The sequence below is a fragment of the Miscanthus floridulus genome, chromosome 11, assembly GCF_019320115.1.
Source record: "Miscanthus floridulus cultivar M001 chromosome 11, ASM1932011v1, whole genome shotgun sequence".
NCBI lineage: Eukaryota > Viridiplantae > Streptophyta > Magnoliopsida > Poales > Poaceae > Miscanthus > Miscanthus floridulus.
In genome coordinates, this window is record NC_089590.1 from 76,918,195 (window position 1) to 76,935,822 (window position 17,628).

A 17,628-nucleotide genomic window follows, 5' to 3' on the forward strand; every position below is an offset into this window, starting at 1 on the left:
GTCGAGCAGCCGTACTATTCATCTTCTTCTAGCCCGCCTCCCCCTCCCCCCAGCTGCAGCCCCGCCGCGGCATGGTAGGGTTTCACCTGGGCTCCGCTGTCACATGTACACTTGCTTGTCAACGTCATCAAATGCTTGCTAGTTCACGGTCTGTCCTCCGGACCTCGGTCCATCGGTCCAAGCTTTCGTATCCGTCTTTCACTGTCATCGGTCCATCAGCACAAAGTCATTTCACCTTCTCCATTGTCGTCGACCATTTCAACGCTTAATACCTGCACATCACAAGACAAGAGACATGTTGCACATACTCTACCTGTGCCATGATTAGCCTCAACACACTAAACCAATGCTCGATCATCTCTTGACAATCACACATCATTCTTACACATGGGCACATATACCCACCATGTGTTCGCACAAAGTACACCAGATTTTGCAGAAATATAATAGGCTTCCACAAGGAATACAAATTTGCTTCAATTCATGAAGCTTTCCATGTAGATGGATATCCAACTTTCAGATGTTCCTTCATCGCTTCCCTATAGCTTTGCGAAGAGCCTCGCTGATCATCCAGGGCATGATGGCACCAGAGCCAATAAACTGCCTAGAAAATTGAACAGAAACAAACAGCATTAGTAGAACAAACACTCCAACCAGCAAGAAGTCAAGGGTGAGCTACGCATATTGCAATTTCCATGTCTTAATTGTTAGTTTGATCTCTAACCTAACTGGACCCAACGGCCCAGTTGGGCCTTTGATATGCGCCCTGATCGGGGGCGCCCAGCCCACCATGGCTGGAGGGCCCCTGTCACCCTATGCTATATAAAGAGGTGGGGGTCGGCGGCTCTAATCACGAGGTTGACCTGAGCCGAGCTCCCCACCGACACTCAAACCCTAATCCGATCTAAGAGGGGCGCAGCCAGTGACGAGAAGCCACCAGCCGCACCGCCTCGCTCCGACGACGGCAACTGCACCGACGTCTTCCCCGACCATCGCTGCCTGTGCGTAGACGGCATCGATGAACCTGATGGAGGCCACTGGATCTTCCACCCCTACGGTCTCAGGTTCGGTACCTTTTTCCCCTTCTCTCCCTGTCTCTCTCTAGACTGTTCTAGATGTATTAGGATCTACCGTTTTACATGTTATACCGAATAGAACAGTCAAAGGCTAGATCTATAATACTACAATATTAACATTGGTAACATTGGTATCAGAGCCATGGTTTAGGGATAGATCTGGCTTAAGGAAGAGAAATCCAGTGCGGTTTTAGAAAGTAGAAAGGGGCTTCGGCCGACAAAGGGTTCGGTTGAACCCTAACTTCGATCTTTTCGGATCTGAGAAAAGCTTTTGATTCAGATGAATGAAACCCAAACCCTAACCCTAGATCGGGCACGGGAAAAGTCAGAAACAGATTGGGACATGGTCTCAACAAAGAATCCTAACCCTAGCAGTTCGCCAGTCGAGGGTTTAGATCTAGGTTTTTTGAATCAACAGCAACGAAAACCGAATGAAAAGAAAAGTGGAGTTCGAATGCGATTCGGATCCAAAAGAACCAAACCCTAACCCTAAAGATAGGGAGCCTACCTAGGCTTTCTTCACCGCCGACGGCATCGCCACCGCACGGAAAGAACACCGCGGCGTCGCTCCCGAACGGCGCACGGGACAGAGCAGAGATCCGTGCACCTCGCACGCGTGGTCACTGCAACAGGGCACCACCAAGCGGCCCCTCGACGGCGGCGTACTCAGCCTCGGGCGAGCACGCACGCCGGCAAGAGGGCGCTGGGTGGAGCCCCTCTTCTTCTCTCTCGGCCACCGAGGACGGCTGTGCTGTGGATGACTCTCTGAGCTGCGCTGCGCGATGAGAGAGAAGGGGAGGGAAAGAATGCCCTAGGGTTTTGGAAGGGTGCGGCCGGGGCGGGGTTTTTCATCCGGCCAAAACGAGAGGAGAACCGTCGATCGGCGATCGACGGACAGCAGGCACCTAGGCCGGATTAGGCCCAGGCGGGTGGCCAGTTTCTTGGCCCAGGCCCAGGTTGCGGCCTGGGCGCGGAGGCGGCGCGAGCGCGAGCCGGCTGTGGGCTCTACTGGGCCGCAGCGAGCTCGGCTGCCGTGGGCTGGTTTTGGCTATCGGGCCGAAATGAGCAAATAAACAGTAATTTTCTTATTTTCCAAAAAATAATTTGATGCATATTAGATGAATCTGAATTGCATTTTGATGCAAATTTCTGTACAAAATTTATCCAACAATATTTTTTATTCAGTAAATAGTAAAGTTGCTTCTAGAAAATAGAATTAAAAGATTTATTAAAGTTTCCGCTGCGTACTTAAAAATTGTTGTTTTCATTATTAAATTCGAACCAATGGGAGAATTTAATTTTGAAACAAGGATAATTTTTACAGTTACTATAATGTTGTTATTATTCTGACCAACGTTGATTAATAGCAATATTATAATGTTGATGTTATTATGGTTTTTTGTTATGCATTATTTCTATTTCTGCCCAACGGTGATGTAGATTTAATGTATAAAACAATTGTATGTTTTAATTTTGACCAACGTTAAACTAAGGTATGCAATTGTTGTTGTTATTATTTGTGTTCTCACACTATTTGAATTGTGTTTTCAGGCGGATACAACTTGATGAGTTGTATCAAAGAGATCCCCACTCTAAAAAGGGATAACTATATTGAATGGAAGAAAAAGATTGATTTGGCCTTCATATTGGCTGAGGTGGACTGGGTAGTCACCACACCGTGTCCCAAAGAACCTATGGCACCGGTGAGGGAGACATATGAGACTGATGCTGCATGGCAGAACAGAGAGCGGGACTTTGCTCCCGTAAAAATGTCTTTTGACCTTGAATATAGAAAGTGAGTCACAGCCAATAAAAAATATTTGGCTATGATAAAGAATACAATTGAGCTTGCAATAGTGAGCTCAATTCCAGACTGTGACACGGTCACAGAGTACCTAGAAAGAATAAAGAGTTAGTTCACTGGCTCTTTAAAGACATATGCAACCCAGCTGATCAAGCAGCTGGTCACAGAAAGGTACTCTAGTGGCGGCAGTGGCATTAGAGAGCACATACTAAGAATGAGCAATTTAACATCTAAGCTCAAACCAATAAATTTGACACTTAAGGATGAGTTTCTTATTCATTTAATTTTTGCTTCTTTGCCTAAAAAATTTGACACCTTTGTTTTTAATTACAACATACAGCCTGAAAAATGGGATTTAGAAAAGCTCATAGCCATGTGTGTGCAGGAGGAGGAAAGAATAAAAGTTTCACAGAGTGGTACTGTCAACTACCTAAAAGATAAGAAAAAGAACTATAATAACAGCTCTTCCTCCAAGTCATCTGGAAAGGGTCCCATGCAACAGTCTCAGAACAAGCAATTCCTAGTGGATAAAGACCAGTGTCTCTAATGTAAGAAGACGGGACATTATAAGAAGAATTGTCCTGATTTTTTAAAGATGATTATGAAAAATAAAGGTGAGAACATTATTACGTTTGTAAATGAATCCTTGTATGTCAAGTTTTCAAAATCTACTTGGTGGATTGATTCAGGTGCAACTATTCTTATTGCTAATTCATTACAGGGATTCCATTCGATGAGAACTTTGCAAAGAAGCGAAAGTTTCATTAAAGTCGCAAATGGAGTACAAGCAGATGTTGAGGCCGTTGGTGATCTTCCGCTAGAGCTTGCTGATGGCTTCATACTTTTTCTTAGAGATGTTCTTTATGTACCTTCTTTGCAAAGAAACTTGATTAGTGTATCAAAGTTGAACCATGCTGGTTATGATTGCCATTTTGGAAATAGCAAATGTCAGATATTGTTTAATAATAGATGTATTGGTCTTGCCTTTCGACAAGACGAGCTTTATTTGTTATCACTTCATGAAAATGTGAATTCCATATGTGATGTGAATGAGAATGTATCCTCATCGAATAATGCAAACAGAAAATGAAAGAGAGCTCATGATGCGTTGTCGAAATTATGGCACTATCGTTTAGGCCATATTTCGAGTGGGAGAATAGTAAGACTAGTTAAGAATGATATTCTTCCTCCATTAGAGCTCTTAGATTTAGAACAATGTAGAGATTGTATAAAAGGAAAGTATATAAAGAAAATTAAGAAAGATGCCAAACGAAGCGCAAGAATTCTATAGATTATTCACATAGATATCTGTGGTCCTTTTCCTGTGAAAAGTGTGGATGGTTATGATTCATTCATAACATTCATAGATGATTGCTCCCGTTATGGCTACATTTATCCAATTAAAGAAAGAACAGAAGCGTTGGATAAATTCAAAATATTTAAAGCAGAAGTTGAAAATTAGCATGATTTAAAGATTAAGATAGTCAGGTCTGACCATGAGGGAGAGTACTACGGTCGGCATACCCCATATGGACAAGTTCCTGGACCTTTTGCAAGGTTCTTATAGGAGAATGGTATAGTCGCCCAGTATTCAACACTGGGCGAACCTCAACAGAATGGAGTAGCTGAGAGGCGTAACCGTACCCTGATGGATATGGTGCGTAGTATGATAAGTTACTCCACTTTACCGATGAGTCTGTGGATGGAGGCGTTAAAAACTGCCATTCATATTCTCAATAGAGTACCAAGTAAGTCGGTGCCCAAAACACCGTATGAGTTGTGGACAGGAAGAGTACCCTCACTTAACCACTTGCGTGTGTGGGGGAGCCCTGCTGAGGCTAAAGTTTTTAACCCAAACATTGGGAAGCTAGATCCCAAAATAGTGAGTTGCCATTTCATTGGCTATCCAGAAAAGTCAAAAGATTTTCGTTTCTACTGTCCAGATAGACATACAAAGTTTGTGGAAACGAGACACGCTATCTTCCTAGAGGATGAAATGATGAGGGGAGCATGGTAGCTCGAGAAATTGACCTTGAAGAGAAGCGGGTGTATGCACCCACTCCAATAATTCATGAGCCATTTTTCTCACTACCTGCTGTTGCTGCACCGATAGTATAAGACACTATGGTGCCAGCACCTGTTGTTATCCCGCCTGTGGCAACAATGAATGATGATGAGGAACCTGTTCCTCAGAATCCTATAGAACCTATTGCCGCACATGAGGGGGAGCAACAACAGCCTCAAACATAAAATGTGCCAAATGAGGAGGCCCCTAGAAGGTCTCAAAGAGTTAGAAAATCAGCTATTCCTGCTGATTATGAAGTGTACAACACTAAGGAATTTCAAATGGAGGATGATCCCACCTCATTTGAAGAAGCCATGAAAAGTGATCATTCATCAAAGTGGCTTGAGGCCATGGAAGATGAAATGAAATCAATGAATGCAAATAAAGTTCGGGATTTGGAGACAATTCCTAAAGGAGCCAAAACAGTAGGTTGTAAATGGGTCTACAAAATAAAACTTGACTCTCAAGGGAATATAGAGAGATATAAAGCCCGACTTGTGGCAAAAGGCTTTACAAAAAGAGAAGGGATTGATTACAATGAGACCTTTTCTCTAGTCTCATGTAAGGATTCCTTCAGAATCATAATGACATTAGTGACACATTATGATTTAGAATTACATCAGATGGATATAAAGATGACATTTCTCAATAGAGACTTAGAGGAAAATGTTTACATGGCACAACCGAAAGGTTTTGTCATGGAAGGAAAAGAACGATTGGGATGCCACCTAAAGAAATCCATTTATGGATTAAAACAAGCTTCAAGACAGTGGTACTTGAAGTTTGATCAGACAATAAAGAATTTTGGGTTTAAAGATAATGTTGAGGACAATTGTGTCTACGCAAAGTTTAAGAATGAGAAGTTTATCTTCCTTGTCCTATATGTGGATGATATCTTACTTGCTAGCAGTGATGTCAGTCTACTACTAGAGACAAAGAAGTTTTTATCCTCAAAATTTGATATGAAAGATCTTAGTGAAGCTTCGTTCGTTCTAGGGATCGAGATTCACCGAGATAGAAGAAAAGAGGTATTAGGACTGTCACAAAAAGCATACATAGAAAAAGTCTTAAAGAAATTCAGTATGCACAAATATAGTCCCTCACCTGCTTCTATAGTCAAGGGCGACAGATATGGGGATTTTCAATGCCCCAGGAGCCAATATGAGATCGATCAAATGAAAGTGGTTCCATATGCTTCAGCTGTCGGAAGCTTGCAATATGCTCAAGTGTGCACGCGCCCTGACTTGGCATTTGTTACCGGGTTACTTGGCAGATTCCAGAGCAATCCTGGAATAGAACACTAGAAATTGGCAAAGAAAGTCTTGCGTTATTTGCAAGGAACGAAAGGCCTCATGATGACGTATAGAAGATTTGATTCACTCCATATAGTGGGATATTCAGATTCTGATTATGCGGGAGATAATAGAAAATCTACGTCTGGATATGTATTCACTCTCGCAGGGGGAGCTATTTCATGGAAAAGCTCAAAGCAAACCGTCACTACATCGTTCATAATGTATGCCGAGTTTGTAGCGTGTTATGAGGCAACGGGGCTGGTGAACTGGCTAAAGAAGTTCATACCCGGTTTGAAGGTGGTTAACGACATCAATAGACCACTGAAGTTATACTGTGATAATAATCCAGCAGTACAGTATGCTCACAACAATAGGTCAAGTGGTGCTGCCAAACACATTGACATAAAGTATTATGTTGTAAAGGATAAAGTCCGGGATCAAATGATAAGTCTTGAGCATATAAGTACCGAAAAGATGCTCGCGGATCCGCTTACAAAAGGCTTACCACCCAACGTGTTCAGAGAACATGTAGCCGACATGGGTTTAAGGGAAAGCCTATGACTCCTGGACAAAAGAAGGTCCAAAGATAAGTATCTATTTCAGAACAGAATAGTGTGTTGTAGCTGTTAAATCTATCGGCAATGGACTGTGATGATGAGACATGCTCTATACGCTAATCTGTAATGGAATGAACAAAAGTAAATGAAAGTGAAAAGATGGAAAGAGATCAAGGGGGAGATTGTTAGTTTGATCTCTAACCTAACTGGACCCAACGGCCTTGATATGCGCCCTGATCGGGGGCGCCCAGCCCACCATGGCTGGAGGGCCCTGTCACCCTGCGCTATATAAAGAGGTGGGGGCCGGCTGCTCTAATCACGAGGTTGACCTGAGCCGAGCTCCCCACCGACACTCAAACCCTAATCCGATCTAAGAGGGGCACAGCCAGTGACGGGAAGCCACCAGCCGTGCCGCCCCGCTCCGACGACGGCAACTGCACCGACATCTTCCCCGACCATCGCTGTCTGTGCGCAGACGGCATCGACGAACCTGATGGAGGCTACTGGATCTTTCACCCCTGCGGTCTCAGGTTCGGTACCTTTTTTCCCTTCTCTCCCTGTCTCTCTCTAGACTGTTCTAGATGTATTAGGATCTACCGTTTTACATGTTATACTGAATAGAACAGTCAAAGGCTAAATCTATGATACTACAGTATTAACATTGGTAACATTAATTAGTTAGCTGGTGGTGATACTGATACCTGAGCTCGTATCTTGAGCCCCATGAAGCCATCTGGTGCCGAATCCTGAACCGAGAGAACGTCCAAATGGAGTCTCTTGATGGCGTCGAACACCCGTGTCATCAGGAGCTCCTCCCACCAGCATTGCACCTCTAGGAGCACGTCCTTGTTCACGACGGTGACGGTGACGTTGCTGGTGCCGTCTTTGGGGAGGATCCAGGGGTGCCCGTGCTCCTTCTCCATGTCACCGCCAAAGTCTGGGCTCTTCCTCTTGGAGGCCGCAGAGAGGCTCTTCCTCTTGGAGGCCGCAGAGAGTTTCTTCCTGACACTCTCATTGCCACGGGGTCTTTTTATTAGCCTTGGCGTTTCTGATGGGCGCGATGTAAGTTGCCTACTGGACTCTAGCTCTTGTACCCTTCGCTGAAGCTCCTTGAGGTAGGCTATCGTTTCGGCGAGGATCGATGCTTTGTCCACCTGGCAAAAACAAAAACGTTCTCAAATCAACGTGGAAGGATAAAAAAATGATGGTATCTTCTTCGGTACCTTGTGAATGGACGGAACCAATGACTTGAGAATGAAGAACATCTCGTTGAGCTTCTCCCGACGCTTTCGCTCTGACATGACGTGATTCTTGATGCCACTTTCCTGTGCTATTCCTATTGTGCCCCCGCCACCATAGTTCGCCCAGGCTCCGCCTCCGGCCACCACTTTCTTTAGCAATTTCTGCGGCCCTTCGATGGCCGACACTGCCACTTTATCGGAGTACGACTGCGAGGACCTCGTCCAAGCCATGAAACTGGTCGTGCGAGAGCCATCAGCGGGTGCGCTTGAGGTGTCGGCAACGCTAGTAGTAGTAGCCATCGGGGGCGCTGGCTGCGGGGACAAGGGGACTTCAAAGTTAGACCCGTCCACTATGATCCAGCTATTCTCTATTGGTAGTAGCTGCACGTCCATTTCCTCGCAGAGGCTGTAGAACTCGTCGATGTCCTTCGTGATGCACTCCAGGCTTGCATTGAACAGGCTCTCGGCTTCTCCTAGCTCCTGTCCGTGTCCCCCGGCGGCAGTCATCGTCTCCATGTCCATGGCATTGTGATCGAGGTCCTCGAACACAACCACGTCGTCTGTGGCCTCGCCGGTTTCGTTTGCTGACGGGTCGGAGCTCGGACCTTCCGAGTATGTCGGACATTGCAGCTCCCCGACAGTTACGGTTGCACGGCTGACCAAGTCCGGGTCCTCCGACACCTGGCAATATCATTTAATTTGGTTATACTAATATTGTTGTTGTTGTTTCCAGTGAAGTGAACAACTGAACATACCGTATCAAATACGATCCAGGGTGTTAGAATATGAATCACATGAAGCTTAGATGTTCACCACCCATCAGCCTTGTGCGTGTGTATGTGAAACGTCCAGCCATGTGCATGTGTATGTGAAAAGACCAGCCATGTCTGTGTGTGCGTGTGAAACCATCAGCCATGTAACCTATATATACGATTGTATTGATGAATGAAAAACTGCAGAGACTATTACTCTCCCTAATCTTGTCTTTTCACATGGTATCAGAACCATGTCATTGTGTGCGTGTGAAACCATCGCTACGTAAAAAACTGTAATATCCGCCACCGCCCCTTATAGACGCAGAGTTGATTGTGCGTCTGTAATATCAATTCACAGACACACGTTCTCAACAAGCGTCTGCAGTAAGTCGCCGAACCAGGATAATAGCTCGAAAAGGGTCAACATGTGTCTGTGATTACACTTACTACAGACGCGTATTGAGAAGACGCGTTTGTAAGAATTGCGTTACAGACGTAGTAGGTAAATGCGCGTCACGGGAAGAAACCCATGGACCCGAACAAATTATTCACTCTAACATAACCTTGAGACCCTCACGTCCACGTCCGCCCCATCCCCCAATTTTTTTTGTTTTAGCCCTTTTTTTGAAAGTTTTTCACAAATATGCCCCTGGAGGTATGTTTTTAAATTCTAGACCCTTAGCTCGGCGCTATCGTTGGTGGCGCCGAGCTTACACATCTCAGCGCTATAGATTTTGGCACCTAGGTCTTAGGCTCGAAGCAGACGTGACGGTGACATGGCAGGCACTTTGGCGCCATAGATCTTAACACCGAGCTTGGCGCCATGGTTATTGGCGCCAAGCCCTATCTTACGTATGGGCCCTCCCTTCCTTTCTCTCTTCCTCTCTCTCTACCGCTCCCGAGCCAGGGCGCCGCCAGCACTACCGCACCGCCGCGCCCGCGCCGGCCCCCGCGTCGGCCCGTGGCCCCAGCTCGCTCGCGCCGCCTCGCCGCGCAGAGCGGTGGCCGTCCCGCGCCCGCCGTGTGCCGCCCTAGGCCGGCCAGCACCTGCGTTGGCCTCCGCCTTGCCGACCGCACGCCGCCCCTCCCGCCCCACACTGCCTCGTCTATCCTGGCTTGCAGCATCCGCCGCGCGCATAGGCGCTCCCTCCGACGACCCCAGCCGTGACACGGTCCCTGCTCCCAGCGTGCCGTGACCTCGCCGTTGATCCCGTCCTCCGCGTCCCCGTCCTGCTCCGGCCCTGACGTCCGCGTTCGCGTCGCATCGTTGCATTGACTTGGACAGATAAAATTTTTGAATATGCGACGTAGGTACTTAGCTTGAATTATAGTGCTACTTTGATTATTTGATAGTTTCTAGTAAATTTGATGATGTAGATAGTTGATTTAGTTAGTGAGATAGATATAGTTAGATAGCTAGTGACATAGGTACATAGATATAGTTATTAGATAGCTAGTTGATTTAATTAGTGAGATAAATATAGTTAGATAGCTAGTGACATAGTTATTTAGGGTGTAGTTGGTTAGTATCTATTAGAGAGGTACTATATAGCAGCTACTTTGGACTAAACGAACTGTATTTCAATTTTTGTTTGAACTACTAGATGAATAACCTAGTGAGCATATATCATGGAGGCATCGTGGAAAGGGATCGCTATGGATATGTTGAGATGCAAAGCATGCCTGTATTATTCAATAAGAAGCCTTCATTTAGTGAGTTGGTTGTAAGGGCTCAGGAGGAGCTACATTGCTATGGAGCTAATGATGATGATGGCATCATAGTGGAGGGTGTACTTCACCTAGGTTCCCCTCCCAACATCCAAAGGAAGATGATCCCAATTGGATGTGCAGACCAGTGGGAGAACTATGTGAGAATGGCTGTGAAGTGCCAGTTCTAAAGTTTGGACGTGGTTGTACATCGGGTGTTAGTTGATCCCATCCCTCATGGATTTTTCCCACCAATGGGTCAGCAGGCACACTTCGACCCTCCCATCCTAGAACCTAATATGGATGTGGAGATTGCACCTACGGTTCCCGATGCTCAATCTGTCCCCAATATGCTAGTTGGAGATGCTTGTCAGACTCATGATGTTGTGGCAGATCCTCCTCATGAGATCCCTTTGACACAGAATCATCCAAGTAAGTGTCGGTGTTTCGAGTTGCCACCAACAAGTAAATTTCTAATATTGCATGTCTAGCCCGGATGGTGTGCTGAGAGGACACAAGGTTTATACTAGTTCAGGCAGAATGTTCCTACATCTAGTTCGTTGTTGTTGCTCGTGTTACTAGCACTAAAAGTTTGTAGTAGGGGTTACAAACAGGCAAGAGAGGGACATGTCCCAAGTCTCTAATGAAAGGGTGAACGGGTGCCGAGAGCTCGGTTGCTTCTCAGCTGTGTGCATGTGTGCTCTAATCAGTTCAGGGTTCAAGTCTGAATCGGTGTGATGTGTTTCGGTCGTTGGTTTGATGCCTTGTTCAATGCTCTCTAATGGGATGCCCTGCTTTCCCTTTTATAGACCAAAGGAGAGCAGGGGTTACAGTGTAGGAAGAAAAGGAGAATCAGAAGCTGAAGAAGTTCTCTAGGGTTGTTGGGTCCTTCTTCTCTTCTATGCGGGTCCTGCTGAGCCTATAGACGTCACTAGGGATAGCTTCATGTCGCGGTCATGTCCATCATTGGCGCCATGTGTAGGCATCGTTAGCTAGTCATGGCGCTCCACTCCGTCCTGGCGGATGTTGCAGTGGACTGACATGCCCATTCGTGTTCGTACGAGGGTTAGGCAGAACAACATTGGTTCACCCGACGCTATTGCTGATGAGAGTCCTCATGTATGGCCCGTCACGGCCATGGGTTATATCGGGGCATGTCAGTCACCTCCCTAGTGTCAGAGCTTTGACCTAGGCCCATACGCTTGAACCTAGAGTGGTTGGCGGCGGTATGGGTCTCCATCGAGCGAGACGGAGCCCCTGGCCTTAGGGTCAGGTGAGGTGGAGTTCCTCCCTAGAGGTCAGGTGATGCGGAGCGCAAACCCAAGGCTTGGGCGAGGTGGAGCCCAGACCCAAGGGTCGAGTGAGGTGAAACTGGCCCTTGTTGGTTGGGCAAGGCGGAACCCGCTGCCATGGTGTCGGGCGAGACGGAGCCCGCCCCTAGAGGTCGGGTGAGGCAGAGTCCTCCTCCATGGTCAAGCGAGGTGGAGCCCACGGTCTTGGTGTTGGGCGAGATGGAGCCCGCGGCTTTGGTGTTGGGCGAGACGGAGCCCGCCCCTAGACATCGAGCAAGGCAGAGTCCCCCTCTAGGGTCAGGCGAGGTAGAGTCTGTGGCCTCGGTGTCGGGTGAGATAGAGCCCACCCCTAGAGGTTAGGCGAGGTGGAGTCCCCCTCAAGGGTTGGGCGAGGTGGAGCCATCCCTCAGGGGTCGAGTGAGGCGGAGCCTGCGACCTTAGTGCTGGGCAAGGCGGAGCCACCCTCACAGGTTGGTTGGAGCTGTAACCGTGCTCTTGACTGTTTGGATGAATTGATGTTGATGGTTATTAGCTCCTCCTCTTTAGGTACCCTAGTATTGGTCCTCGACAGTAGCCTCCGAGCCAGTGGAGGAGTAGAATACTTCTTTGGAGGTTTTTTCAAATAGGACTATGAGGGTCTTGGCCTTCTTTTGTTGCCCACAGCATATCTCGGGGACAGCGATTCCCTCTCATCGAGGTCGGACCCTTCATGGGTATGTCCATGAGACTTTAGTGGGTTGTTAGCTGGCTAGTTCAAGTGGGGTCCCGGTATCCTATTTGTGGGGATTTGGCTAGGGTCAGCTTAGTGACCAACTTTAGATTCTCAGCGGTCAATCCATATAGTTCTTGGGTCCATTCGATAGGTCCTAAGGGCTCTCTGCCTTTCCCTAGGAAAAAACCATGGATCATACCCCGCCTGGGTAGTGGCCTCTTGTGGGCCCATCCCTTTCCATCCCTTATTTTAAGGGTGCCCGGAGCGGTTGTTGAACCCATCGATGGGCCAACCTTCGAACTCCTAGGCCTAGGCGGGCAATAGAGGTGTTTTTTGATCCATATTCCTCTTACATGTGATGAGTCATGGCCTGTTAGGAGAGGCAAAATGTCCGATGAGTTTTTTGAGGGAACAGACAAAGATTGTAAGCGCACTTCTCGCGAGTGAGATGTTGTCGCCGATCGTGGCAGGCGCAGAGATCTAGGCGGGTGGTTGGTTTCCTTGCACCTATTGCCCCTATAAAACCAAAGGGTTCACCCCCTAGGTTCCATATCTTGCATCCTTGCCTCTATAGCCACGATCGCTGCCACCAATCACCTAGGGTTCCCTGTCTTTGCATTCCCACTGCCATCGAACCCGCATCCGTCCACCCCCACCTCTGATGGATCCATGGTGCCGCTTCGACATCACCTTCCAATGCATGGAAGGTCTCGTCTCTCGTGGTCTTCTTCGTGTGCGGACCTTGGTTGAGGAGTGCCTGCTCCCAACGAGGAGGATCTACTGTCGCTGCCCGATGGCTATGTGGTGTCGTTCGCCCATTTCCATGAGCGTGGGTTCATGACCCTCGCCCATAAATTTCTTTGGGAGCTACTGCATTACTACAAGATCGAGCTACAGCACCTCAATCCTAATGGGATCCAGCACATGGCGGTGTTCATCACCCTGTGCGAGGGATTCCTAGAGATGAGCCCTTTCTTTGATCTATGGAGGTACTTCTTCGCCGTCACCCTCTAGAAGAAGAGGGAGAAGAGTTGTAGGCAGGAGCTGCACATGCCGATGGGGTGTGCCAGCGTCCAACTCTAGAACAACTGGGTCAGCGAGTACCCATCAATGCGACTATCAATGTCCAACAAAGGGTGGCATTCATAGTGGTTCTACCTCAAGAACGACGCCGCCGCCCCTTTGCCGAAGTTTACTAAGCACCTGATCAAAGAGGCCCTAGAGTCATGGAGGAAGTGGGGTGTCTCGGAGAAGGACAAGAAGAAGATCTGGGACCACATCACCGCCAGCCACCTCTTGAAGGAGAGAGGCCTAAAGGGGTTGGGCATCATCGGGGCCTACCACACAAGAAGGGTGGCAACGTTGATGATGCGCGTGCTCCCGCTGTTCGTGATGGCACCTGGGGCGTTGTCGGATAGAACGACGCTCGCTGAGGGGGTGCTCCCAAACTCAAAGATTGCGTAACGCATCAAGGAGGCCATGGAGCCCTTGTGGGACAATGCGGGTGCCCCCATCAATTTCATCTACCCAGTGCCGGGACATCCTCCGATGCGACCAGAACTAGGCCATGTTGTCTTCGTAAGTCTCCCCTCCTCATACCTCCTCTTCAATTGATTTCCTAACCCTTTGATACTAACTTTGAGAGGGATAGGGCTAGCCAAGGGACCTCATCTTCACAGATCACCTGGCGCTATTGTCGAGGGATTCATCCGTGAGGGCAACGAATCATGCAGTGGGCGAGTAGCTGAGGAAGGAGAAGGAGGACAAGAGGAAGAAGAAGCAGCAAAAGCTATAGGCGCAAGAGTGAGGGGAGGACACCAACAGCAATGATGATGATGATGGGGACAACAATGAGGTAGTCGACGACATCGAGTGGGATGACCTAGAGAACGAGAATGTGCTGACAGGTATTGGCTCATCCTTACAGGAGTCGAGACCCTTCCTGTTCCATGAAGGGGAGGGCATGTCTGGGGAGCCGATGGAGGCGAGCCGTACCATTGGCCTGCCCTAGGAGTCAACAGGGGTGGGTGGCTCTGTTGCCATGCTCGAGGTGCTAGTGGAGGTGGGTGGCTTTGCCATTGTGAACCAAGATCCAAGGGAAGCGAGCCCCTCTGCCCAGGTGCAGGGGACAGGCTTGAAATGGCCTTGCCCCAACGAGGCAGAGTAGAGGTCGGGGGATTCACCCCCTAAATGTATCTACAACCTGATGGCATTGAGGTGAGTCATTAGCTCCTTTATTTTCCCTATTTGGTTGGATTTCATCATGACTTATGCTTTTCATTTCTTGCAGCATCGGGAGGCAGCATAATCCTTTGGCACTGGTGCCAAAGAAGAGCCTCGCCCTTCAAGCAAGTCGATAGCCGTCGACTGGCGTATCACCCATTTCAGGTGGGAATGGTGCCAGTGTGACTGTCTTTGGCTGGTCAGGCGCTTCCCATAGTGGCGCCCATGCTCTCAGTGGGATGAGTAGACATGGGGGCTCAAGGGACGCCTTCAGAGGTCATGAAACAGCTAGTGATGGCCATGATACCACAACCGATGATGGGGTGGATGAGGCTGCCGGTCGTGGCAGGCACGACATAGCCGGTCAGGACCCTACTGCTATAGGTAGAGGTGGCAGTAGCTGTGATAGGCGAGCCACATCTATGTGCTCTCATGGTGGTGCCTGAGGAACCAACACGACCCACGCCATCGGGGGCCCCGATGACAGTGTCTGCCATGGGTTGGACAGAGGGGGACACGGCCAAGGGTTCCCTAGAGGTTGTGGTGATCGTTTCCCTGTAGTCCCTCATAGCTCGCAACTGAGGGAAGTCTTGGTTCCTTCGTGAGCAGAAGGAAAACTAGGACCGCCTCACCAAGGAGGTGTGACTACATGGGAAGGTGACCGCTCTGCTTGTTGCCACCCAGGCATTCGAGGCCCTATCAGCAAGATTGTGGAAGGACGATAAGGAGGCCGCTAAGGTCAGGAAGGAGCGGGATGAGCTACTCTAGAAGGACGCTGAGATCCACCAGCAGATTGTTGACCTTCTGGCTAAGGTTGAGAAGGAAGGAAAGCTGAAGCTGGGGGCCAAGGAGAAGCTCGTGGCCCTAGAGAAGAGGGCGAGTCTATATGCCATGGCAGTCGCCTAGCTATGCAAGGAGCGGGATGAGCTACTCCAAACTGCAGAGAGGCTTCGCTCGGAGTGTGGCGTGGCTCATGAGGAGTGTGACCAGGCCCTCCATGAGCATGACTAGGCCTGCCAAGAGCGTGACAATGCGCATCAGAAGGTCAGTTCCCTCCAGGATGGGAACACAATGGCCTAGAAGCTAGAGGCCAAAAGCATTTCTACTGGGCTAGCCGTGGACCTCATCGAGGTGAGGAGGAATCTTTAGGCGAAGAGCGACGAGCTTGGTATCCTAAGCACTGCCCTTGGAGTGGTCTGCGATGACCTAGAGGTGGTGCGGTCGAAGGGGACCAGTTCGCTCGTGTCCCATGCTGTTGAGATCATGGCGTGGGTGCACCACCTTAAGAGGAACGCCCTTCGCGCCAGGGTTAATCAATCCTTCACGATTGCTCATTCTCATTATGGGGGCAACATCGATCTGGAGGCGATGAGCCATGGCTTCATGTCTGTCTATGAAGCCCACGAGCTAGAGGAGATGAAGACGACGATGGCTCCCCTTTCACAGGACCTGGTGGATAGAATAGAAGACATAGTTCTTCCCCAGAGGGGCTAGTTAGTCAGATAGGTTGGATGATTGTTTTTGTCATAATCGAACAAATTGCCGACCCCTGTGTATCATTTAAACAAACTCATCATCTTGTTTTGTTGCAAACAAATTTGTTTTTCCTCCCTTTTTAAGTGTGAAAAGGGGTTCATGTGTTCTAACCCTTCTATTTGTTAAGACCATAGGACCTGAGGTGTAGGAGGAAAACTTTGATTATGCTGGTAGGCAAGGGTGTGATAGCCACCGAGGCATAGGTCTCTTGCAGTCTGACCAGCCTTGCTCAGTCATTCATTTTCATGGACCTTGCCACTAGGTTTAATGTGAGGATGAGGTCGGGCATGGCGACTATTTTAGAAAGGGTGTATTTATACGCTTATCAGCCCTCGAGTGAGGTCCGACCCCTTGCCGTTGCTGGGGTCGGGTGTCACTAAAGATTAAGGAGAGGATAGCGGAATTAGTAGGAGTAAACGTCTCTTATTTTCGCACATACCCCCTCCCTAGGTTCTAAGCCATCATTCTACGACCGTGCATTCGGTCTCCTGGTGAGTCCAACTTTCCTTGAGACCCCATGCGTAGCAAGGGTCTGATCGAGGGTTGGCTCATCTTTGTGATCATCGCCCCATCCGCGGTTTTTATAACTAGAGGGGTTGAGCTAACGTCACTTTCCTCGATGGCTCGAGTGATGCGCTCAGTGAGCTCGCTAATAGAAATGTTTGAGTGGAATCTAGGTCCATCGTTTGTGATGGGGTCAGCAAAGCCCTCGTGTGGCATTCCACTGCTCCTTAACCCGCCTTCCAGTAGATGCCCGAGTCATTCTAGAGGGTGACTCAAGTGGCCCGATGGCCTCCCCTTAATGGGGATTCTGTGGGCTCGGCTCGAGGTTAGGATCGAATGAGAAAGTTGAGATGACCCTATCCGCCTCTAAGCGGGTCAGGCGAAGGCCACTAGGACTCATCTATGTTTTCTCTCCTAGCTCTATTCGATGCAAAGTAGCCTCTGGCCCTTCGTGGGCCGACCTTCGAACTCTGGTCTCCCAATTTTGGGTCTGGTGGCTTGAGGCCCCGAGCCCCATGGGGGTCAATAGGGGTTGGCCAGATTTCATGCGTCACCCCGTCCTCAGTTTCCACAACCGGAGGGGCTGAGCTAATGACACTTGCCCCGATGGCTCGAGCGTCGCACTCGGTGAGCTCGCTAATAGGCATATTCAGTGGAATCTGGGTTCGTCATCAGCTGATGGGGTCAGCATAGCCCTCATGTGGCATTCCACTACTCCTTATTCCACCTCCTGATAGATGTCCGAGCCATTCGATGGGCTCGGGTGGCCCATTGGCCTCTCCTCGATGGAGATTCTGTGGGCTTGGCACATGGTTAGGATCGAACAAGAAAGGTCAAGATGTCACTATCTGAGCGGGGTCG

At 48.7% G+C, this 17,628-nt stretch overlaps 1 pseudogene; it reads right to left on the bottom strand.

The window, feature by feature from the left end:
• Positions 1-528: 528 nt before the first annotated feature.
• The window catches only part of LOC136492244 (anthocyanin regulatory R-S protein-like), a 60,714-nt pseudogene continuing 43,614 nt past the window's right edge, over positions 529-17,628 (bottom strand).